General features: G+C 47.7%; 1 long non-coding RNA gene across 1 annotated transcript; it reads right to left on the bottom strand.

Moving 5' to 3' along the window:
* Positions 1-2,465: 2,465 nt before the first annotated feature.
* On the bottom strand, positions 2,466-23,707 carry LOC116595450. Its single transcript, XR_004287685.1, has 4 exons — positions 23,423-23,707; positions 11,001-11,014; positions 6,044-6,051; positions 2,466-2,479 (listed from the first exon to the last, which is right to left on the bottom strand). It is a non-coding gene; the product is annotated as an uncharacterized LOC116595450 (long non-coding RNA).
* Positions 23,708-24,607: the final 900 nt, after the last annotated feature.

Below are 24,607 nucleotides of genomic sequence, written 5' to 3'. Positions count from 1 at the left end.
GTGCGCCGGCTGAGCCCTCGCTGCCCAGGTCGTGAGGCATGGGGGCCGCGGACCGGGCGCTCCACGGGGTCAGGTCTCTCCTCAGCCATAAACAAAGCTTGCTTCTTCCTCTGGCCGGGAAGAGGACTGAGGTCACGCGCACGGTGTGGCAGCTCCGCGGCCATGTTGGGGACGCGCGGCTCTTCCTTGCGGAACCGCAGATCCCAGGACCCTTTCCAGTGCTTTCCCGGGGCTGACCTCGAGACCGGTTCCTCTACTAAAGCCAAGCGGTGTAGGCCTTGAAGAGCTGTTGCCACCAAAGAAACAGGAAAGCGGGGAGGCAGTGGTGGGGAGCCGAGCAGCGGGTCACCCACCTTGACCCTTGACCCGCCTCCCGACTTCCACTTCCACCCGCTCGGCTGCACGTGGAATCACGCCTTGTGATTAACGCGTGGCAGGTGAAGGGTGGCGTTGGAACTAAGGCAGGTGCTGAGTTTAAACCCCACACCAGGTTTTCAGGAGGAAAAAAAAGAAAAGAACCCCCATTAATCATCTCATATGGATTATATATTGAATTAATATACTAAGTTAAATAAAATATATTGTTAACTTTTATATCTCAGCTGTTTCTTTTCATTTTTGAAAAAAGACAAGTAGATTACCCTTGTGACTTGCATATGTGGCTAACATGCTTCAGTTTTTGTTTGTTTGTTTGTTTTTGTTTTTTTAAGATTCTATTTATTTATTTGACAGAGAGAGATCACAAGTAGGCAGAGAGGCAGGCAGAGAGAGAGGAGGAAGCAGGCTCCCTGCTGAGCAGAGAGCCCGATGCGGGACTCGATCCCAGGACCCTGAGATCATGACCTGAGCCGAAGACAGTGGCCTAACCCACTGAGCCACCCAGGCGCCCGCTTCAGTTGTTTTAAGGGAATATTCACCTATATATTCCAAGAGAATCCAGGCTTTAAATAAGTAACAAATATCACAACCACTAAACCAAACACTTGGCTTCCATGACCCAGATATTCCAAGGGTTTTCTCCCAAGGGTGGTAGGACTGCCTGCCCTGGTGTGGCCAGTTAGGGATGTAATGTCTGTAGGAAATTCAAAAACAATAATAAAACTCAACCAAAGGTCAGTCTGCTTTCTATTATCACAATCAGGTTGATACTGTAAGCAACTTCAGGGATGAATAGCTCTTTCCTGTCTGCGTGAATGTCTCCTATAGCCCCCCACTCCTCAGATGAACACTGACTCTCCAACTTGAGTTTCTCACTGACTTCTCCTGACCCCACGTGCCCACTGACCCTCCAAAATGGAGTTGTTGCCCCCACCATGGGCTTGGTGCTACACTAAGCGCCCTGGGGCTATAAAAAGCATTGAATTCAGGAAAGGCTCCTGTATTAGTCAGAGTTCTCCAGAAAAACAGAATCAATAAGATGTGTATGAATAGAAAAGGATTTATTATAAGGAATTGGCTCATGCAATTATGGGGCCTGGCAAGTCCCAAATCTGTAGACCCAATGTCCCTGTTCAAGTCCAAAGTCCAGAAGCTGTGTAGAACCAGAAAGAGCCAACATCCCATTTCGTTTTCTTTTTCTTTTTTTAAAAAAGATTTTGTTTATTTATTTGACAGAGAAATAGAGACAGAGAGCACAAGTGGAGGGAATGGCAGAGGGAGAGGAAGAAGCAGGCTCTGCGCCAAGCAGGGAGCCTGACACGGGGCCCCATCCCAGGACCCTGGGATCATGACTCGAGCTGAAGGCAGCCGCTTAACCATCTGAAGGATTCCTTTTCCTTGGAGGTTCAGTCTTTCCTTCTATTCAGGCCTGCAACTGACTGGTTGAGGCCCACCCACATTATGGAGGTAGACTCAAAGTCTACCAATTCAAATGCTAATCTCATCCAAAACACTCATTGACTCACCCAAAATAATGTTTGGCCAAATATCTGGGCACCAGGGCCCAGCCAATTTGACACGTAGAATGAACCCTCACAGCACCTCACAGGCTAGTGCCAGGGAAGAGAAAAGAAAAGGAAGAGCCTACTGTATGGGCTCAAATTCTTAGCTACAGAACTGCCTGCTGCACAATCCTGAGCAGGTCATGTGGCCTCACTGTGCCCACGTCCCCTTCAGTACAGCGGGGACTGTGATCCTATCCACCTACAGGCCACACATGTAAAGTGCTCAGGACCATCCCCCGCGTCCTGGGTGCCACCATTGTTAGTTTTATAGTGTGGCTGGGGGGGAGATTCTGATTAAACTCACGATTACTTCCTGTGGCTTTGCAGCTTCATTCATTGCATTTTAACTTTTGGGTCCAGGGCCTTTTGAAGGCAGATTTTCATCAGATTGCAAAACTGTGTCCCAAACCTGCTTTTTCCTGGATTAGGTACACAGGTGTGGGTCAGTTACCCAGGAGGCCTAGAACCACTTCCTCAGCAAGGCACAGGCATTCCCTACGCTCCTGCACCTCCTGAGTCCCAGGTTCTTCCCAACCCTGCCTTTATGTCCAGGAGGCTGAACTTGGCTTACCCCCCTCCCCCACCCCGCTCTCTAATTGAACTCCTCCTAGCTGAGTGTCTGAAGTGATTCAATAGTGCGGCTGTGTGGGAGAACTGAAGCTAAAAATAGGCACCTTTTCATGGCAGGAGGAAGCAGAGTCCTCAGTAACCAGGACTGCAGGAAAAACTGAAGGAGTGATCCAGACCCCAGGGGTCTTGTGTAGGTGAACTGTCATGGGTCCAATATGTATTTACTGAGCACCTACTGCACACAGGATAGGGGGTGGGGGCTTCTCTCCTTTCTCGTGGCTCAAGAGGAAGGAATCTCCCATCCTCTCTCGCACCAGGGAGGGGGCCCCCATCATTTGACTGGTGAGAATTTAACATCTGCCTGGCGCCATGCACCGGTGGGCACCCTGCTCCCTTCCCAACTTTTACTCTTGGTTCCATGCTCATTGTGCTCTCAGGGGCCCAGGGCCAGTTTTCCCTGCAGAGGAGAGGAGCTGGTACTTCCTTCTCAGCTGTCCTTCCACCCACGTGACAGTGTGGTCCAGGAAACAGGGTGGGCAAATGGGATGGCTTCCGTGCAGATGTGGAGCCAACCCCCTCTTTCTTGCTTCCTGCCTTGGCCTTTCTCTGGCATTGGGGTGTTTCTGACTGTAGGCACCCACCAACATTGTGTTGAAACACCACTCTGGGGTTTGGATCTGAAAAAGACAGATTCAGAGGGGACCAGGACAAACCCGAGTCCTCCACTCCAGCGTGGGTGACTACAAGAAAATCAGTGCCTTTATTCCCAGAATGGCTGTTGAAACTTGGCATTTATGTCTTCTAGTCGGAGCTCTGGAGGTCAGGCACAGTTGATTCTAGCCCAAGACACTGTGCGAAGCACTCCTAGGGAGCAAAGAGTGACCTGGACAGGAGCCCCCTCAGCAATGCATGGGCCTGGCTTCGGAACCTCGCCTAGCAGCTTGCACTCATTTTATGAGGAGGTGGCAAGGGCCATGAGGCAGATGTGAAATGCATGCTTGGGGCTGGATTGTATGCAGAGAATACTGAAAACCATTCATCTGCCCATTCACTGCACTGAGCTCCATCTGGAGGAGGATGGGGAGAATGATAGGCAAGATCTTCAGGTAGTCCCACAGGCTGTGGAGCTCCGCAGGGTTGGGGGTGTGTGGGTGGTGGTGTACACATGTTCCTTAGCACCTAGTTCCAGACAGGTACTTCTCTGGGGTCTGGCAGACCCCTCACTGTAGCTGGAGTGCTAGCAGGGCAGGCCCTGGGCAGTGGGTGTGGGGGCTGTGGGAGGAAATTGGAAGGAGGAAGGGGCCCTGGGACAAGTACCCAGATTTAGATTTAACGGAAGAGTCAAATTTCAGAAATATCTGGGGAGATAGTCCTAAGATTGCTAACTTTTTGATTTCACCGAGCGAGGATGTTAGAAAACTACCATCGGGGGTGCCTGGGTAGCGCAGTGGGTTAAAGCCTCTGCCTTCGGCTCAGGTCATGATCCCATAAGCCCAGCATCGGGCTCTCTGCTCAGCTGGGAGCCTGCTTCCTCCTCTCTCTCTGCCTACTTGTGATCTCTGTCTGTCAAATAAATAAATAAAATCTTAAAAAAAAAAAAGGAAAGAAAACTACCATAAATTTTCAGTGATACTTCATGAGAGAAAGGACATTTTCAGCACCGAAGAGTAGTAAGGATTTCCTAAAGTAGAATAATAGGGCTAGCTTTCCTTTGAAAGGGAGGGGGGCGGCGCCTGGGTGATGCAGTCTTTTGGGCTCAGGTTATGATCTTGGGGTCCTGTGATTGAACCCCTCGTCGGTCTCTGTGCTCAGCAGGGGCCTGCTTTAGATTCTCTCTCCCTCACCCTCCATCACTCTTCCCACTCAGGCTCTTGTTCTTTCTCTCTAAAAAAAAAAAAAAAGAGAGAGAAAGAGATAAAGTGTGTGTATATTTACATATAGATATATATAACTAATATAATTATATGTATTATTTAATATTTATTATGTTTTATTTATAATATTTTTCTTTATCTCTCTTATTACTCTTTTCCATGCATATATCATTGTACCTATTTTTTCTTGTTTATTCATTCTGCACTAAACCCCCTCCTGGTGTTTGGAAAAGTCACCAGAACACTTGGTAGTGCTGGGACATGTTTTTCACTTTGTTTCTAGAACCATGGTTTGCATGAACTGCTGTATCATTTATCTGAGTAGACATACGTTCAGTTGTGTTGAGGAATATTCTACTTGTAAACTCCCATCAAAGAACATCTAGAACATCTAGAACATCCCATCTAGAACACCTGAGATGGTCACCAGCCCCCGTCCCTGGTGAGTCCCACCCGTCCCTGTGTGCGTGTCTGCCTGGCTTCTGTCAGTCCTGCCAGTGGAGGGCCAGGGCCCTGCTCCACATGGCCACACCCCAGCAGGTGTGTTCATAGTGATCACAGCCGTGATCAAAATGCAGGGACTCATCTGGCTTCGCCGGGATGCTCTGCAAGCTACCCCGATGAATTGAAAAGTGAACCGCCCAAGTCAGGGACTGGTATGAAACCCTAGTGCGGTACCCAAGCTTGAAAAGCAGGTGATGAGATGAGGAATTTGGGATCAGATTTTGCAAAAGGACAAGGCTAGATGCTGAGGAGCAGTTGGACGTCCCCTGCAGGGCTACCAGGTCGCAGCTGTGGCTGGGATTCCACACCAGAGGCTGCAAATCCTTTGAAGACTCCAGACATCACTGAGTTTCACGAACTCTCTCCCTGGATGGCTTGGTGGATACAATAAAGCTATAAATGGAAGACACATGCAGTTGGAAGAGCAAGCGAGCAAATAAAGAGAAACACCTGACACCTAGAAAATGCCCACAAGGGACGGGTAGGTCTCCCCAAGGCCTGGAGTAAAGCCATGGGCATCAGGGCCCACCCGGCACAGAAAAAGTGCGCTCAACTCACCCCCACCTTTGGTTCTTCGAGTCAGGCCATTGCTGCCCTACCCCTTTATCCTGGCTTCCCTGCCCCGAGCTCCCAAGATATGAAGCCAGAATGGTGGCTGTCTATAGACAAGAGCAGGGGCTCTGGAAGGGCTCTGCTCTCAGGATTGCTGGTGGTCGGCAACATTGACACGGGACAATGAGCTCAGGGAATGGAGGAGGCTCTTTCCTCTCTTCTGCTCAATGACAAGGACCCCTGGGGTCTGATGAGAACCAAGTTTTTATCTGGCACCAGGCTGCTCAGGAAGGACTGATAGTCTGGTTGGCTGGTTGCCCATAGTAACAACTAGATGCCTGGTTCTGTACTGAATGCTTCACGGATGCTCCCCGCCTAGAAAAGCAGGCGCTGTTCTCATCCCTATTTTACAGGGGGAACCTGAGTGCAGGGAGAAGCTGACCCGAGTGTGCCTCCCAAGTGTAACAGTCGTGTCTGTGCTTTGATTCGCCATCTTTGCTGCCTCCCAAAAGACATGGGAATCCAGAACCCACAAAGTCTTTCTCGATCTGAGAATGTTCAGTTGGGGGAGGATGAGGATGGGGAGGATGTTCAGTTGACAGGAGTATCTGGATAACTTAAGAGGTGTAGACCTGATCAGTCCTGGTAAGTTGTCCTACAATCACTGTCCCCTCAGAGATCTCCATGCAGCCCCGTGGGCAGAGCGCTGGGATGGGGGGGTCAGTGTGGGGTAGGGGTCACTTGAGCTGGGCTGCAAAGGCTGCTCCCCCACTTACCAGATGTGTGAATGAGGGCCAGGTCGCTTCTCCAAGCCTCCCTGCTCTCCTGGGTAAAATGGGATAACAGTTCTGAGAACCTTGTGGCTCGTGGCCAGTAAGTTGGTACAGAACGGTGGCTTGGCACCCAGAAAGTATCTACAAATGTCAGACACCATGGCTGTTTTTGTTGTCCTGCTATCATTACTGCTATCATCACTTGTGCAACCAATAAAGACCGTTACCTTTAGCCACTGAAAATGTGTCAGAAGGCCACGAAACATCCCAGCATCCACATCTAGCCCTGTGGGCTCCTACTTTTTTCTTTTTTAAAAGATTTTATTTATTTATTTGTCAGAGAGAGAGAGAGAGAGAGCAGCACAATCAGGAGGAGGGGCAGAAGGAGAAGCAGACTTCCCACTGAGCAAGGAACCTGATGAGGGACTCTATCCCAGGATCCTGGGATTCTGACCTGAGTGGAAGGCAGATACTTAAACGACTGAGCCACTCAGGCGCCCCTGCTTTTTAGGATTCTTAAGGAAACATGCATTGTTGCAAGTGGAAATCCGAGAGAGAACTTCATTACTCACTTTATGGGACCAGTAGAAATAAGTGTGCCTGGGTAGCCCTTCCCTATCCACCGCCAGGGGCCCGAGCATGGAGCTAAGAGACAAAGAGCAATGCTTGGAGTCTGATGAGGGCAGGGGAAGGCTGGGGGCTGGGATGCCAGACACAGAAGAACCACTAATGAGAATGGCCCTAGAAGCACCTCTGCCAGCAGAAGGATGGCCAGAGCACGGGCACTGGGCCCCACACTTCCTTTGTACCAGTGTTTCTCTAACATTAATGACATCAACAGAGGTGTCTGGACCACCCTAAAGTCGTCCCAGTATCCTGAGCTTTCTGTCTGCTGCTCCCCAACCTGTGCCTCCCAGGACACTGCGAACATATCCAGACTCATGTCCAAGTCCGCCATCCTCTCCCCCAGACCTGTGTTCTTCCTGGGCTCCCTACCTTAGGAGCAAGGTGGTCATGTTGATTGCTCACCGTGAGCCTAGGACCGACAGGTGCTCTCTGCACATTAACTCCAAACCAAAGTAGATAAAAGATTTCCCACATTGTAAATGAGAAAATAAAGGTTCCAAGAAGTGGAAGGTCTCAGACGAGGTCACCCAGCCAGTGTGAGATTCAAATCCATAACTGGGGTGGCATAGCAATCATTTTCACCAAAACCAACCACACAGCAGACAAAGCCAGACACTCACTCACGTCAGGACTCTTGGAGTCAAGGGCTTTGGCCTTGATTTATTGTAGTGAGTATTCGACCTTTTTAGAGAAAAGACTGATAGCTTTTATCAATTGTGAGCCAAAAAAAGATCACAAAGGAATTCCAAAATCCTATAACAATGAAAATAATAAAACAGTGTATTCCAGAAGCCTGTTTTCTACACTAAGACACTTGCCCCCTGACTTTAGGGAGGGGCTCAGCTGTGTCCTGGTCAGCTCAGCTTTGCAGAAAAGGAACATCTTCATCCCTTCCATGGCTGCTTCTTTCTCAAATCCAGCCCTGCCTGACAGCCCCCGCCCCCCCGCCCCCCCAAGCTGGTGTCCCTTGATTCCTGAGTGTGCAGTGACCCCATGTGGCCATTTCCCAGTGCAGCCACTGGCTGATAATTCATTGTTTTAAAAAATCTAAGATTGATGTCCTTGGCCAGAAGTTTTGCTTTCATTCCACCAAGGAGGCAGGCAAAACAAGTAGCTCTGACTGAGAAGAGACAGGCTGAACTTTCGAGAACAAATAGCATTCCAGCATGCTAACCACGGGAACCCCTGAGCTCAGGCAGTAGGCTGAGGGCGTCCCCTTAAGGCAGCACTGGAAGTACAGCAACACCGTGATGCTGTGGACGCCTATCCTCCAGGTCCATTTCTGTCCTCTATGAACCCCTCCCCCTGGCTCTTTCCTCCACAAGGCCACCGCCCCCACCCCAGACCAGGCTGAAGCATCTGGAACTTCCAGACTCAGAAAGTGGAAATGGGGGCCTGTCAAGCAAGAGTTGGGATGGCCCATGAGGGTGATCTAAGACACCCCTTTATTTTATAAATAAAAGTAAGGGCCATAAGTGTTAGGAAGTCTCTCCTTAAAGCCTCCCAGCAAGGATTTGCATACAGTCGTCAAAGTGCCTTAAAGAAGGTAGGGGTTGTTTTCTCTCATATTGAGATGAGGAAACTAAAAGAGACTCCATTTTTAGAAAGGCTCCTTCTCTGCTGTTTTCTGCTAGGCCCTATTTGTTCATGTTCCCTATATTGCATCTGAATAAACCAAGGAAGCCATGATCCCACTTCAAGGGGAAAGCAAGAAAGTTCATCATTCTCTGAGTTTTGTCCTAGGCCCTCAGGCACCTGATAACATGTAAGAAGAGCCAGATTCCAAACATGTTCCAGGACATTAGCCTTGAGCAAAACTTGGCTGATGCTGACATCTATAACCCCTGCCGTTGGTGATTTATGAAATAACACCTATCATTCACTTGTCACTTGCCTTTGATTGGACCCTACACTGGGTTCCTGAAGGAACACATATCCTTTCATATAAACCCCTAAACCCACGTGACCGGGAGACTCCTTCTCCTTTCCTTTCCGAGTCTCCCAGACATTGTGTCTGATACATTCTATCACTATTCAATAAACTCTGTTTTCACTTTCTCCAATTCACATTTGATTTCTATCCTGTGCAAAGCAAATAACCCTTTCAGCTGGTCCTTCAAACCCAGCTTGTCTGACTCCATGTTAACTGCAGTCCTTCAGAGGTAGGAGCCCAGGACTGCTATGGTGGCTCCGCTGTGTCATCTGAGACCCCAGCTCCTCTGCCCTCTGCTTCATCATCCTGAAGAATAAATTCTATCTACAGGGTTACAGCATGGTCACAATATGGCTGCTAGAGACTCACCCATTGGTTTTGAGTTCCATGAAGAAAAAAGAAAGAGCAAGAGTAAAACCTCAATTGCCAGAGGTGAAAACTTCCTTCGAAATAGCTTTTCCTCACTGGATGTTATAGGTAACTAATGAATCATTGAACATTACATCAAAATTAATGATGTATTATACAGTGGCTAACTGAACATAAAAATCAATAAGTCAATAAATCAACGAATAGCTTTTCCTATTTTCTAATAACTTCCCTTATTTCTTATTGGTCAGCCCTATGTGCAAAAAAGAGGTTTGGAACTGTAGTTTTGTAAGCGGGGCACATTTCTGAGAAAGAAAGAGGGAGAGGTCAGCTGATAGGGTTCCAGCCTGGGAACAAGCAAGGCTTCCTATTTCTTATCCAAGATAAGGATCCCAAGACCCACCCAGTTTATACTGGTTTTCAGAGCATGCCAATAACCCCTCTTGACGTCAAGAGCTGAATTCCACCTCGTTCTGATTTTAAATCTCCACCAAAAGTGAACATGACATGCATGTTGCCTGTATGTTTGCTCAATGTGTGCACTCCATCTTTCCTCATGAGCAGTCCTAAGTTTTCCTGCCCTTCTCATTAATACATATTTCATCTCCTACCCTGATTTTTCCCTTTTAAAAAACCCCGCTCCTTAACCCAGAGCCCGGGACATGGTCTTTGGACATCAGTCTGCGGTCTCCCCAGGTTGCTGGCCTCCTGTAGAAAGCAATTTTCCTCTCCAACCAATGCTTGTCTTTCAAGTACTGGTTTTTGAGCAGAGAGCAGCTGAGTTTGGCTTTCGGTAACAGTCTTAACATTACAGCACCAGGCGCAGGGGCAGAACCGTAGGACTCCACCGTGAATTTTGCCAGAAGGGCTCCATTCCACAGCTGCTCCCTGGACATTTATCACTGATTTATCCGTGGCAGTCATCACTGATCCCTCATTGAAGCAGTGAGAAACCACACTAAAACACTCTTTTTTTTTGAGTAGGGTGTTTCTGCTGCTGCCGCCACCACTGTTGTAAAGGACAGAGCATGAAATCCAACAGCCTGGTCTAAATGAACAAGCTCGCCCAGGTGCATTTCATCCAGACTCTTCCTCCACTTCCTCTTCTGCTGACCTTGTAACACCGTGAAACCTTCCACATGACTCTCGGCTATTTCAGGTTGACATTCCTTCAGAGCCTGTCATCTTTTACTGTTTGGACACTTCAGTCCAGAATTGTAAGAAGTTATTTAAATGTATAAAATAGACCCATCCTTTGCTTGTAAAAAAAAAAAAAAAAAAAAAAAAAAAAAGGTTTTGGAATAGAACTCCTTCTAGGGTTCCTTTAACTGGAGGTCTCCAGGATTTTTGAGTATAAAATATTTTAAAGTATTAGCTAGTTGGCAAAATCGCCCTAGGACAGATAAACATAAAATGAGACTGTGTGACATATTGCCAAAGTGATGATCAAATGGAAATGCCAACACAGCACAGTATAGATCAGCAGGAAAATGGAGTTACATTTACAACCAGAATTTTCCCACTCATCTCTCCTATAAGGGAAAGTCGGACACTGCCCTGCATTTCTGATAATGAAGAGAAACGCTGACACACGGGCCTCTCCAAGCACTCCGCTCCACGATCAATTGCCTGGGCAATGGCGTTTGTGCTTTGTTCTACTAAAGCCATTTGTCATGGGATCTCACTCAAGACCTTTATTATTTTGGTGAAATTCTTTGAAAAACCATCAGGTGCAGGCAGAAGGCCGTCCTGACGGGAACGCCGGCGGGCAAATGCACTCAAGCCTTTGCAGTATGCAGTGTGTCCAGCAGATGGCGCAAGTCATCTCTTGTCCCTCTGAAGGGCTCTTCAAAACTGGGTATTTCCTCCCTTATTCCCTCTCTCCTTTCCTCCCTTCTGTTCTCTGCCTCCCTTCTCTCTGTCCCTCCCTTTCTTCTTTTATTCATTGATTCATCAAATATCTATGAAAGCCTTAAGCTAAGCTCTGTGCAAGATTGTGGGGAAATGAATTAAGACAAGGTCCTTGCCTTTGAGGAGCCCAGAGCATGTGAAGAGAAATACAACAGACAATTGAAGCTGACAGGTTGCTAAGGGAGTAGAAGTATTCTTGAGCTCAGCCCAAGGTTTTGGAGTTAGATCTGTCTTGTCTGTCTTCAGGCCCCAACTGCACGCTTACTGTGACCTTGTGCAAATGCCTTAGTCTCTCAAAGCCTCAGTTTCCTTATCCGCAGAATGGGGATACAGTAGATCACCGCATGAGGTTTTCATAGAGTTGGAATAAATGAGTTAATATATATGAAGCCCTTCGCACATAAAAATCCTCCAAATGTTGTTTAACACATGTAACTCATTCTCCCATGTATGGATTTATATCTCACATAAGCATTTGCTGTATGTAACCAAGTTAAAAAGACCAACCTTGTTTTGAGAGGTCCGTTATAGGTACAAGAACACGCCTGTGCTCTAGGGAGTTGTGCTTAGTGTGAATACTTGTTCAATGTATTTCTGAATACCATCCCCAGGGAGAGAGTAACAATCTGTCAGAACTGAAATTGTAAAGCCAGCTAAGATAAAAGCAGCCTTGATGTTAGCCAGGCTGCGAGGACAGACTCAGAGAGCCAGCAGCAGGGTTCCTGGGAAACAGCATTTCTTCCAAAGGTCAGGCTGCAACAGGAAAATGCCATCGAACCTCTGACATCCCAGACCCACTTTGTTCCTCTTCTCCAAGGGACACCCAAACGCAGAATTGCTGTTGCTTGCGAGGGCACACTACTCTAAGCTAATCCTAACCCAGTTCTCCTCCTCCTGCTGGAAGCAGCAGCCAGCACACCACGGATCCATTCCCTAGGCCCTCCTCACACCCTGCAGAAGGTGGCTGCGCCATCTAAGAGTCCGCCACCCTCTTTCTCATGGAGCAGTGCTCTGTGGCTCTGTGGATGTCCTCCCAGGCAATGAACAGCACTTTGTCAGACCACAGGGTGTGCCTCTGAAAAGGGAGGTTCACTCCGCTTTTCCAGGAGCATCCTTGGGATAGGAATTGTGTTAGCTCACAGATGGGGGCACAGACGCCTCAGGCCATTCCCTGCCTCCACAGCCCCCCTGTGCACCCCACCCCCGCGCCCCCGTCCCCACCATCCTCCAGGTTTATGCTGATTCCCAGGTCCAGTGACAGTGGAAGACAATCCACCAGGTGCAGTGAGCTCTGGGGCAGGACCAACCTGTGCAGTCTTGAACATGGGTTTGAGGGTACCTCATGCTCCCTGTCTGGGACCTGGGCCAATACATGAATCTGGCCCTTTGCAGGCCTGTGGGGCTGCTAGTTCTGACTCAGTGGCAGGTAGCTCGGTTGCTTGCCAGGCAGTGGTAACTGCTCTTCTGTGCCACAGAGTGTGTCTACAGTGCCATGGTAGGGCACAATGGCCTATGGGGGACCAGGACCCTCACTCTCCTTGAGTATGGAGGGGTGAGGGATGCTGCTCCTTCCTGGCCAGTTGGGCTCTTGGGGCCGCTGTCTTATTCTCTAGAAGTAGAGCCCAGCATTCATGATGCTGCGGTCAGAGCCCCCATTTCACGACTGGGAGGAAGAAGAAAAGTGGGTTCCAAGAACGGAAATCTGACCCGAGTATCCAGCAGGACAAGTTGTGAGTCTGGTGAAATATGTGGGGGGACACCTGGGTGGGCTCAGTCGGTTGAGGTTTCTGCTCAGGTCATGATCACATGGGTGTGAGACTGAGCCGCACATCGGGCTTCCTACTCAGTGGGGAGTGGGCTTGGGATTCTCTCCCTCTTCCCCTCTGTCCCCCATTCATGCTCTAAAATAAATAAATCTTTAAAAAAATACATTTCACATTACAATCCATGCCATACCATAGTTGCTCAGGACTGTAGCTGAACATATTCTGTATGTAACACATTCTGCAGTTTTCTATTCTCTTCTGTTCTAGGTCATTGCTTGGAAATGATGATCACAACCCACTAAACTGACAATACAACATACTAATGACCCCAGACCCATTGTGATCACTGACAATGGCTCCACGTGTCCATAGACTAAAGTGCCCCCAGATCCAGTGGAGCTCAAGGAGGGGCACTTTTGGTTACACAGGGGCTTAGGATCCTTCTCTTCCCACCGATCTGGGTGTGGCAATTTCCAGGAGTGGGACACTGAGGACCCTCAAGTGGTTTCAGCAGAGCATTGGGCTGGCAGGCTCTCTTTCTGCCCAGCCTAAGGCCCCCCTCTCACTAGCTGGACATGGGGGCCTTGACACCACTGAACGTGGCTTAGTCACTCGGCTGCGGTGGACACTGAGGAGATGTCCCTGAGCTTCTTTTCCTCTTGGGTTTGCTGATGCACCCTGCCCTGAGTCGAGCTGAGGCTTCGGAATGTGCTTTGCTAGCTCATCTCCTATGGTCTCTGCAGCTCTCCCCTCACAACCATGCACAGGAATGGCTCAAAGGGCCAGATGCTGAAGAATAGTCCAGAATCGTAACTTATTTGGTGCTACATTTTGCTTGTATGTAGCTTTATTCATGTGTTGATTTTAATTACGACAGGGACCTAGGGAGGGTGTCAGGGCCTCCCAGGGCCTGTTCTCCTGTAAATAGCAGCTCCAGAGGGAGCAGGGTCCTGCCTTGTCCAGAGGTGGGTGGCCAGAAAAAAGCACCATAGAACCAGCTTTGGGTACAAACCTGGTATCCCCCAACCTAAGGACCTGCTCGCTCCCTCCAGCTGCAAGCCCAAGCTCCAGCCACATGGGTTGGACTCTGGTGCCCTCAGTGGTATGCTGAGCTTCTAAGGATCTGCTGTTTATCTCCAGGGTTGTTTGTGCTATGTGCTAGGCTCTGCTCCTCAGGTTTTTACTGGAAATAAGCCCTTTTCTCAAAAATGCATTTCTGAAAGGGTCCTGAGGTGGCGAAGAAGCAAAGGGAGAGGGACCCTGAACCATAGCATGGACCTGCTCTCCTGTGTGGCTTCCTCGTGGTGGCACCTGTCCCTGGGAAGCCCCTGCACTTGATGCTGACCTACGGCTCTGTCTGGGGGAGCCAGCCACTTTGTGGCTGCTAGAGGAAGAAATCAGCTGCCTGCTTCTGTTTCCTGTCCAAGCCCCTCCGTTTCTTTTCTCCCCCTTCTTTCTGAAACAATGGCCCATCACTTTCTTTTTCCAAAGCCAGCTTCCCAGGTTTCACTTGAATGTAGAGCGCTGACAGTGCCAGGCTGTGTATCTCAAAGCAATCTTAGGTGAAGAGTCAAGGGGTAAGAAGTCTCTTTTTCTTTTGACAGAGCAGTCTCACCCTTCCTGCCCAGAGGGTGGCAAAGGGGGTGCACCAGGTCCTGGAGAAACAGCCATTCTGGAGTGTCCTGCTGTTGCTGGCACAAATGGCCAAAAATTCCTTATCTTTCGGTTCTGGGGGTCAAAAGTCCGACATGGGTCTCACTGGGCCCAAATCCAGGTGCCCTCAGGCTGCCTTCCTTCTGGAGCATCAAGGGGAAAACCCATCTTTCCAGTATCTCCAGCTTCTCCCTGGCCAGGTTCTCTAGGCTGCCGTTCTCCGTTCTCAAAGCCAGCAACTGCATGACTCTGCCTCTGCTTCTCTCATTCCTTCTCCTCCTCTGGCCTCTGCTCTGTTACCCCTTCTCCTCCTCTGACTTTCCTGTCCCCCTCTTACACTTTTAAGGACCCTTGTGATTATATTGGGCCCACTCAGATCATCCAGGACAGTCTCATCTCAAATCCTTAATTCATTCAAGTCGCACAAAGTCCCTTTGTCGTGTAAAACATCTTCACAGGTCTTGACATGAGGACAAGGACATCTTCAGGGGGTCACTCTTCTGCCTACCCCATGGGCGCCCAATAGTCAGCCTGTGGGTGCTTAGCCAGGCACTGAGCTTGTAGGCTCTGAGACATCAGGAGCATGGGAACCTAAGTAAGGCTTTCCTCCATGGCTCAGTCTGGGATTTGAGGAAATATTTTTGGCCAAGAGACGCCCATCCAGTCCTTGCCTTGCCCCCTTGTTCTGTTCCTGGTCGCTAATGGCACCGAATGTCTGATTTGGTCACAGACACAGGCTTTTGTCATTAACACATTCTGCAGCACATGTGTTTCCCCTGATGTGAGTGATATGAGGGACATGGCAGGCATGGTTCTGGGAAACGGACTCTGGATGCGTGTGGTGTGCAGATTGTTTATTAAGGAATGTACCTGGAATCAACACTATGGAAGGGAAAGGAAGCAGACAGAAGTGGGCAGAGGGAGAAGCCAAACCCCAGCAAAGGCAATAGCAGCCTGGACTGACTCCCCCGGACAGCTCTGGAGCCAGAATGATCCCTGAGAGATGTCCAAGTGTGGCAGAGAGGGTCAGGCCTTTGTTCTCCCATACTGGTCAGTCGTGGGATGTGAGCTCCTGGGGGACTCTCTGCACTGGAGACAATTCCCAGAGGGTCCGAGGGCTGAAGGCTACGTGCTGCCAATGCTCCCAGTCACTAGAGAGACCGGTCCTCCACTGCAAGGGAGCTGGGTAGCACATCCCAGTCTCACGGCAGCTCATGCCTTGTGCCCCTCAGACACATTTGTCCATATTCTGTTTGGAAAGCAGCTCCTCCCAGATTCCGGTGGGCCTCTTCTCCTGGAGTAAACTGAAAACAAGACAGGTAGGGTGCTCTGCAACTCCTGCCTCTGTTGCTGGGCCCAAAGCCATAGTCAAAGATCAGCATCTCCCTTCTGCCCTATCCACTCCACACTCCCTTACTTCAGCCAGCGCTTCTGCTGTTCTCAGGCCTTTACTGACCTGGAAGACTGCACCCCTGGTCTACACACCCTTCTTCAGCTGGGGTGGCGGCACTTCCTCATTTTCCATCAAAACTGAGCAAGGGAGTTCCAAGGAGCACTGCCTGTGGATCCTCCAGGTTTCACGCGCATTCCTCTCTTCCTCAGGGTGTAACAGCCTTGTCTCCTTCTGATCGGAGTCAGCTACCCTCCATCAGGATGGGGACTCTCTTCCTACTTGCTGGTCACTTTGTTGTGTCTCAATGAAATGGCAGCTTGTAATCCACTGAGTCTGATGGTGTTCCCAGGCAGAAATCTGCCTTTGGGGGGAACCCGGGTGGCTCAGTAGGTTAAAGCCTCTGCCTTCAGCTCAGGTCATGATTCCAGGGTTCTGGGATCGAGCCCCACATCGGGCTCTCTACTCATAGAGGAGCCTTTTCATCCTCTCTCTCTGCCTGCCTCTCTGCCTACTTGGGATCTCTGTCAAATAAATAAATAAAATCTTAAAAAAAAAATGAAAGAAATCTGCCTTTGGAACCAGGACGCCTCAAACTATAGAGCTTGAAACAAGGCTATGGGAAGTAGGGATGCACCAGGTGGCTCACTGGGAGTTCTGGGAAACAGGTCTTGGTTCCCAGACATGTACATTCTTCCACTGGGAACATGCCCCACACAAAGGTGCTAGATCCCATGTGTATCCTGCCTCCCGGGGGATGGCGTTCCTTTCGTGTCAAGCAGTGCCTCTGAGGGGCACTCTTCCTGTAACAGGCCATAACAAGTTGCCATCAGGGGCTCAGTGGATTAGGAATCCATGGGCACAGGCCCACCCCTGCCTCTTTGTTGTGAAGAGGTCTCTAGAGCATTCTGTGATGTGTGACCCCCCCACCCCATGCTGTGTATCACATACTCCCTAAGCACGTAATGGTTGTTCTGTTGTTCGGAAAGGGAAATCAACACCCAGAGTGTCTATTTCTGTCAGGGTTTCTTACTGGCCCTTTCTTTTTTTTTTTTAAACAGTTTTTTTTTTTTTTTAGATTTTATTTATTTATTTGAGAGAGAGACAGTGAGAGAGAACGTGAGCGAGGAGAAGGTCAGAGGGAGAAGCAGACTCCCCATGGAGCTGGGAGCCCGATGCGGGACTCGATCCCGGGACTCCAGGATCATGACCTGAGCCGAAGGCAGTCGTCCAACCACCTGAGCCACCCAGGCGTCCCGCCCTTTCTGTCTTGAAGCCAGACAAGCCACTTGTCATTGCCCATGAGTCCATATATATTCCAATTTGGGCCTACATTTCTTTTCCACCAAAATGGATGCCTCAAATTCTGCCCATTGAGAGGTATTCCCCTCCTTACTCTTTGAAGGCCACCCTTGGTCGAGGCTGGAGACAGCTACACCTGTTTTTGGCTTACACGTCCCTATGAAGCCTACCTGACCATGAACTAAGGTTGGACTTTTCCTTCCTCCTCCCCCTGGTCATACGGAATTCCCACAACAGACCTAGGTAGGAACTGCAAAAGCTGTGCTGGTGCAGGTGGTGGGGGCTGAAGAAGAGATTAAGGCCACTGGCTGTTTCCCTTGCTGTGTCCTCTGTTCTTGCTTGTGTGTGACCGTAGATGTCCATGTCCATCTTCAAATGGATTCTTGCCAGTCCACCTAACCTTACAACTTGGGTCTGTCAGAACCCAGCTTACCATAGGCACGTGTGGCAGTGTGGTCACTTTATGCCCCCTGGTCAAGTGTTCTGTCTCTGTCGGGGCCCACTCGCCCCACTCGCATGTCAGGAGGCTTTGTTTGTTTGTTTGTTTGTTTTAAAATGTCTAGTTTTCTGCTAGAAAAGGTACAGGTTTGCTCTCCAGGGGCCAAAAGAGCATGTGTGCTGTGATTCTCCTATTGTGGTCTGCTATAAATTCTGCCCAGCACCTTGCCCAGCAGTGACACACTGCCTGGTTCTTGGCCTCAAGGTCAGGGATCCCTGCAGGGGCCTTCCCTGTCCTCTCTGGGCACCACCCAGAGCCGGCAGTTCATGTCTCCCCTTGCATGTGAGTTAGACATGTAACATGGTGTCTCCAAAATCTAAGACTTTCAATCTAAGGCTCCCAACTGTGTTTTCTTTACAGTGGGAGGTGCAATAATTTGTCCTGTACTTTGGACAGGATGTCCTGGATGTCTCTCATTATTGAACCCCTATTGAGCATCACTGCTGTACTAAGCCCTGGGTCTTTGTGGGGTTTCTCTCCGAACTTCTGGAATGCATATTTTTCCTGGACCTTCCATTCTTGCTCATCCAGTTTGACTGGGATCGGATTGGTCATGCCGGGGATACTGTGATATTCTGTAGAGCTCCTAGATGGCCCAGGGTGCTTCAGACTATCTTACGACAGAGGACCGAAGGTCAACATTAGTCCAGAGGCAAGACTGCAGATGTATGCATAACTTGTTTCATGTGAATGCAAAGGGCCTCTTTTCTGATAGGAAATGCATTGGCTAAATCAGTGTCAGTATACCATATACCTCAGCACAGTGACCATGTCCTAGCAAAGACAGAACATCGGGCATGGCAGACAGCAGTCAGGACTAATACTTGGTTGAGTTTAGCGGAGACTGCTCTCATTTGCCAGGATCTTCCAGGATTTTTCCAGGGCTAGTCTAGTACATTAAATGGAGAAATGATGGGACCACTGTCTCTGCACCCTTTTGATATTGAACAGTGGCATACATTTCTGCTATCCTGCTGGGACAGGATATTGTTTTAAGTTACGATCTTGGCTGAGGGAGAGGGGGAAATGTGTCAAAGGCTTCCACTTGGCCCTCCCCAATAAGATAGCTCTGACCTTGCAGGTCAAGGACACTAAAGTAGGTCTAATCTGTTTATACACTCAGCCACCAGAGAAATGGCCACTGGGAGGGTCTGTGAAGCAAATGACCCATGGTGACCTGGATCCTGACCGGGATTGCATTTACTACTTGGTCCTCATCTGCTTCACTCCAAGGGCCACAATGGTGCTTCTTGTGCCTGGGTAACAATATGGACTGGGATCCTGTGTCCAAGAGTCCTTGAAATGTCAAGTATTCCTCTTCCCCTGGTGTGCTGTGAGCTGAATGAATGTCTGAAAGTGTCCTTGGAGAAGGACCTGGGGAAACTTACCATAGTGTTACAGTCCCCTCCCCTCGTGGAGAGCTGGTTATCTTCATCATTCAACAGGTTCTGGGCCTGAAACTAGATATGAAAGTTGGGCAAAGGAATGTGAATCTGTATTGGGGCAACTCTCTTTCACCTCTGATTTCTTTTGGTAGTATAGACGGAGCAGCTCTCTTGTTGGATGTCCGTCTATTTTGCCCTAGAAATACCTTGTTTTGATATCCATCTTCATGTCTATGGGTCAGCAGTATCCCTCCCTCCACACGTTGGCCACCGCCACCACAAATGGTAACTGTTCACCTGGCTGCTGGCTGTTCCTTGCTGTCACATGGCCTCTATTGCTTTGGAAGTCCATAATCCTAACTGCCATCAGTGGGCTGGGTTCTCTAATGCCCTTTCCTATCAATAGGTCTGGGCTGGATTTTAGGGCTGCTGGGACTCCTTTCACTGGGCACTCTCCCATCTCCTAGGTTCCTTGTTAATGTGTTAAATAAATCCCGAATCCTAGGAGACTGCTCCCAAATTGACCAGGTTTCTTTTAAGCAGGATATATTCCAATCCCTTTGATGGAGCAGAATCCCATTCCATTAAGCCTCCTGCCTTCTGCTCGTACATATGGGCTAGGTCTTTCTATTGCTTTGGGATATAGCACTCTCCCCAACCCCTTTATCAGACTCAAGAATATCCCCGGGTGAGTTTTACTGTGATTTAACCTTATTATAGGCTTAGTGACCAGGAGGGTAAGTAGGGAAAAGGGGTATCAGAAGATCCTGAGGGGTACAAGGTGTTAGCCCCTATAGGAAGGAGCATTTATATCATCTCTAATCTACATCACATAAATAAAAAAATAGATTTTTTTCATTTGAAGACATTGAGATTGGGGAGCTGGTTGTCCCTGCAGCATCATGTAGTCTATCCTGACTGACATATTTGACTTTATGCTGAAAGAAGGGAAAAGATCTTTCAAGTCTCAAGAGCATAAAAAGGAACTTTTTCCCCAGAATGGTATGCATTTTCTTTTTTAAACATGTTGATTAAATAGTCATTCTGAGCACACATCAGGTAGGTGAGGTGGACAATTTTCTTCATACATCCTTGGTTAATTTTACCAAATTCACTGGCTCAGGCCCCAGTTTGCTAACACAGTCACCAGGCGTGGAGGGAGGCCCAAAAGAGGGGACTGAAAGGCCTGGGAGTAGGCAGATGTCTGGATGAAAAGCCAAGGTTAAAACTGAATTAAATAAAAAAATTCCATTTCTTAGCCACGCTAACCACAGCCTATGTGCTCCACAGCCACGTAAAGCTAGTGGTGACTATACTGGACTATACAAGTAAACATTTCCATCATTCCAGAAAATTATGTGGGGCAGTGCTAAAGAATTTAAGATTAGGCACTTCATGAAATACCTTGGCAAATGCCTGAATCTTCTAGTTCATATATAAAAGAATATCAGTTTAGGTTTTCCCAAATTTGGCAGCAATCCTAATAATTTAAATGGCATAACAAACAACTTGTGGAAACTAAAAGAAACTTCTAAATCATAAAGTTCTTTCAACAACCACAAGAGAGGAAGAATTTAAATATCATTCTCTTGAGAAACTAATACAGAATTATCATAGGAAGAGGTGATCAGAGTAAATGTAGAGTAAATGTAACCAAAGAGGGGGAAAAAAGGGAAGAAAATGTATCTTGAAGGTTCCAGACCATTAATAAAAATAGTTTTCAGTATTTAGCAATGAGTGTGGTATGCCACTTTTAAAATTTTTAACTTACTCCTTCTAAATTTCACATTAATATATATTTTCATAGCCTACTTCTGTATTTGGACTTCTATATTCTTTTTCTTATGAAGTCCTACCCCCCCCAACTCATTCCCCAAAACACTGTATAAGCCTCAGTTCTGATAAAATCTTATATGCCTTGATAGGACCATTCTTAAAAAGTAATTTTTGTTTTTAAGGCAAAGCCACTGAAGGCCTCTTCCCTGATTTTTCTAATACAGAATGAACCTGGAATAGCTCCATATCTGTACTGGGTTGAGTAGTGATCCTCCAAAATTCATATCCATCTCGAACTGTGCATGTGACCTTCTTTGGGAACAGTCTTTGCAGAGGTAATCAAGTTAAGATCCTGTTGGATTAGGGTGGGCCCTAAATCCAATGATGGGTGTCCTTTTATAGGAAGAGGGAGACATGGTCACACACAGGGAAGAAGGCCATGTGGTGACAGGGACAGAGACATGTAGTCAGGCTGCTATGAGCCAAGGACAGCTGGCAACCACCACAAGGTAGAAGAGGCAGGGAAGGATTCTAGGGTTTTCGGAGGAAGTGTGGCCATGCTGACCTCTTCATTTGGGACTTCCAAGTCTTCAGAACTGTGAGAGATTACATTTCTGTTGTTTTAAGCCACCAAGTTTGTGGTAATTGGTTGAAGCAGCTATAGGAAATGAATACAATATTCTATGTATTGAATTGATCTAATTTCCAGTCACTGTACCCTATTACTTGGGTGTAATTATTTATTAAAGAGCATTTACAACACTGTAAGTTTTATTTAGTCCAAATATCACATCTTAGATCTAGAATTCCAACGAATGAAAATCAACAGTACAAGAATACATGAAGTAAATATCGTAACGTTTAAGACTGGCCTCACTTAAGCAACAGGAAATGCCAAATATTGTTACTACATCTTTAACCCTGACTTAAGTTTAAAAAATTAAAGTCCCAAAGAATAATCTACATTACATGAATGTGATAACACATTATCTATCTCTAAACAGATAAAAGCCATAATTTTTAAGTTTATCTACAGCAACTTATTGGTTCAAACCTGCTCTTCTAATTAAGAAGAAAAAATACACATCAAATTTTTAACTGGTAAAATAATTTCACAGCTATAAAAGATGTTAGTGACACCACCCTCTACTAGCAAAGAACAATATACAAATAGAGCTTTCCAACCTATTAAGAATTATTTTTTCTAGCATTCGGTGGAAAACTGTGTATGGGTTGGGGGGTAGGAGATGAGTAGTATGAGAGCTAAGATGAGCCGGTCACTGATCAAACTGCTAACATACAAAACTTGACCAAACCATTCAAGTTAAAAGACTATGGTAAATGACAAAGGCCCCAGTGCGATATTTCAAATGATCCCTCAAAGTAAAAGGTTAGAGACAATCCATGTTGCAAACGCCATTTTGTCCTAAGGGCCACATCTGCCAACTCAGCCTCGTGACTTAGACTCCCTCAGTGGATTCCGTTGAGACCTAGGTTTGCACTCTACCCAGGGGCTGTCTGATGCCCAGGAGCCTCCCTGCTCTGGGGAGCTGTTCCCCTGCTGCAGGACGACAACAGCGGTTCTGCTCCTGAGCTCTGCACACACCCAGAGGCCTGTGCTCATGGGTCTAGGGTCCAACTTCTGCAGAGAGATACTTACTCGTTGGAAAGTATGACTCTATTACAGAGGCTATAGCCAGAATGCTAGAATGAGCTTCTTTAGTCATATTTTTTGAAATATTTGTGACATTTTGGCAACATTGGGGCCTCCCTGACTACGAAGAGACTGCTCCTCCTGGTCTGGCCAAGTCTTAGAAACAGTGCAAACCAACCAAACCAGAGCCCCCACTCTCAGCTGCTTCCTCTATCTGGTTTTTGCATGCCAGGAGGCAAAAGTCCTCGTGTCCTGATCACCCAGCATCAGCACCACACCACTGGAGGTCAATCAGCCAAGAGTCAGTCTATAGCCAAGAGCCCCTGACATTACCCAAATTAGCCCATCCTAAGATGTTCCTTTGCCCTGCTTGGCATTTCCTGCAAAAACACTAAAGCCTCTCCCCCATACTTTCCCAGCACTCCTACTGCTGCCTCCTGAGTGGCTCTGGCATCTCCCTGTGGCCTTTTGTGGCATGGCATTAGCTTTTCCATGTTGTCACTCAGTCACCTCCATAAATTAAAATCCTGTAGGTAGAGTTTATCGCAACTGGTAGAGCAAGAAGGGTGACTGGCTTTGACAGAGGGACCTCCTCTTTACTGCTCCTGATCTACTAAACAGACTCACTAAGTAGCCTATACCGCTAGGTGCTGGCACATGTGTCCCCTCTCAGCTACCATGTGCTGACATGGCGTTCCAGCCTAACTTGGAGGAGGACCTCAATGGCGTGCATGTCCATGGTCCTCATTCACTCTGAAGTGCTGTGGCCTAAGCTGATGGTAACCCACATTCTCTACTTGGCACCTTGTGGAATAAATAAATGGACTCATGGCTCCCACATGATTCCCTGCCCTGATATGCCTTGTTTCTGGACTGAGGACCCCTCAGGGACTAGGATAACTGCCCAACACCCAGGGCAGAGGCTTTTCCCAACCAGGGACAACAGACTATGCTGGGATGTGAGCGATTGTCTATGCCAGCAATGGCAAAGTCAGTCGGGGCTGCTCAACTGTTACCTCCCTTCTCAACTGATCCCATCACACTGATGCCAACTTCTTCCAGACTATCTCCCTTTTAGAAAATGTCGCTGGCAAAAGTCCAAGTGTTAGTCCCCAGTACACTATAGCAATCTATTGGTGACATGAGGCTGAGTGCCCTCCTCATGGAAACCACAGTCCCCATAAGCCTTAACAAGTTGCTTCAAGGGACACCTGGGTGGTTCAGTTGGTTAACAAGTTGCTTCAAGGGACACCTGGGTGGTTCAGTTGGTTAAGCATCTGACTCTTGGTTTCAGCTCAAGTCATGATCTTGGGGTTGTGAGATCAAGCCCCACATTGGGTCACTAGGTGTGGAGACTGCTTAAGATTCTCTCTCTCCCTCCGCCCCCACTCATGCTCTTTCTCTGTCTCTCTAAAAAAAAAGTTACTTCAAGGGTAGATCTCTTTGTTGTTGTCACTTACATTTCTGTCATTGTGATTTGCAATTTAAAGAACCCTTTCCAAGGAGACTGGTAGCTCAATGTTCAAAGGAGATTCCATCTCAAAAAAAAAAAAAAAGAAGAAGAAGAAGAAGAAGGAGAAGAAGAAAAAGGACAAGGGCAGAGAAGTAGTCTGTTCCTGCTTCCCCTAGGACCTGAGGAAGATTCTCAACTCATCCAAGATGGCAAATGTGCTGGCCAGTACATCTGGGCACTCATAAGTGCTGCTGCCTATCAACAGGATACGTGCCTTCTCCTTAAATCTACATGGTCACAAACTCAGGATACTGCCAGCACCACTCTCTTGGATGCAACAGCAGATGATATAACAAAATTTTATGTAACAAATTATGCAGCGTAGTTATGTATGGAGCAAATATAAGATTTATATACCAGAAGATTTCTATAGCCAGAAAATTTAAAAAGTGCTCATTGGTTTTTGTGCCTCTACAACCTTAGATGTAGGTTCTAAATTAACTTGAACATTTTGCTAAAGTGCCTCAATGACAAAACTTCTTAGACTTAATCAATACGGCAGGGGGAATTACACCTGAGGATTCTACTAAGTTTAGACACTATAGCTCTTATAATCTGAAAAAAAGTAACTGAATAGGAAACAGAAAAAATATAGGTCTGCCTCACCATAACT

The sequence above is a fragment of the Mustela erminea genome, chromosome 7 (genome assembly GCF_009829155.1).
Source record: "Mustela erminea isolate mMusErm1 chromosome 7, mMusErm1.Pri, whole genome shotgun sequence".
Classification (NCBI taxonomy): Eukaryota; Metazoa; Chordata; class Mammalia; order Carnivora; family Mustelidae; genus Mustela; species Mustela erminea.
The sequence above is the reverse complement of the archived record's forward strand: the minus strand, read 5'-3'. Positions and strand labels throughout refer to the sequence as shown.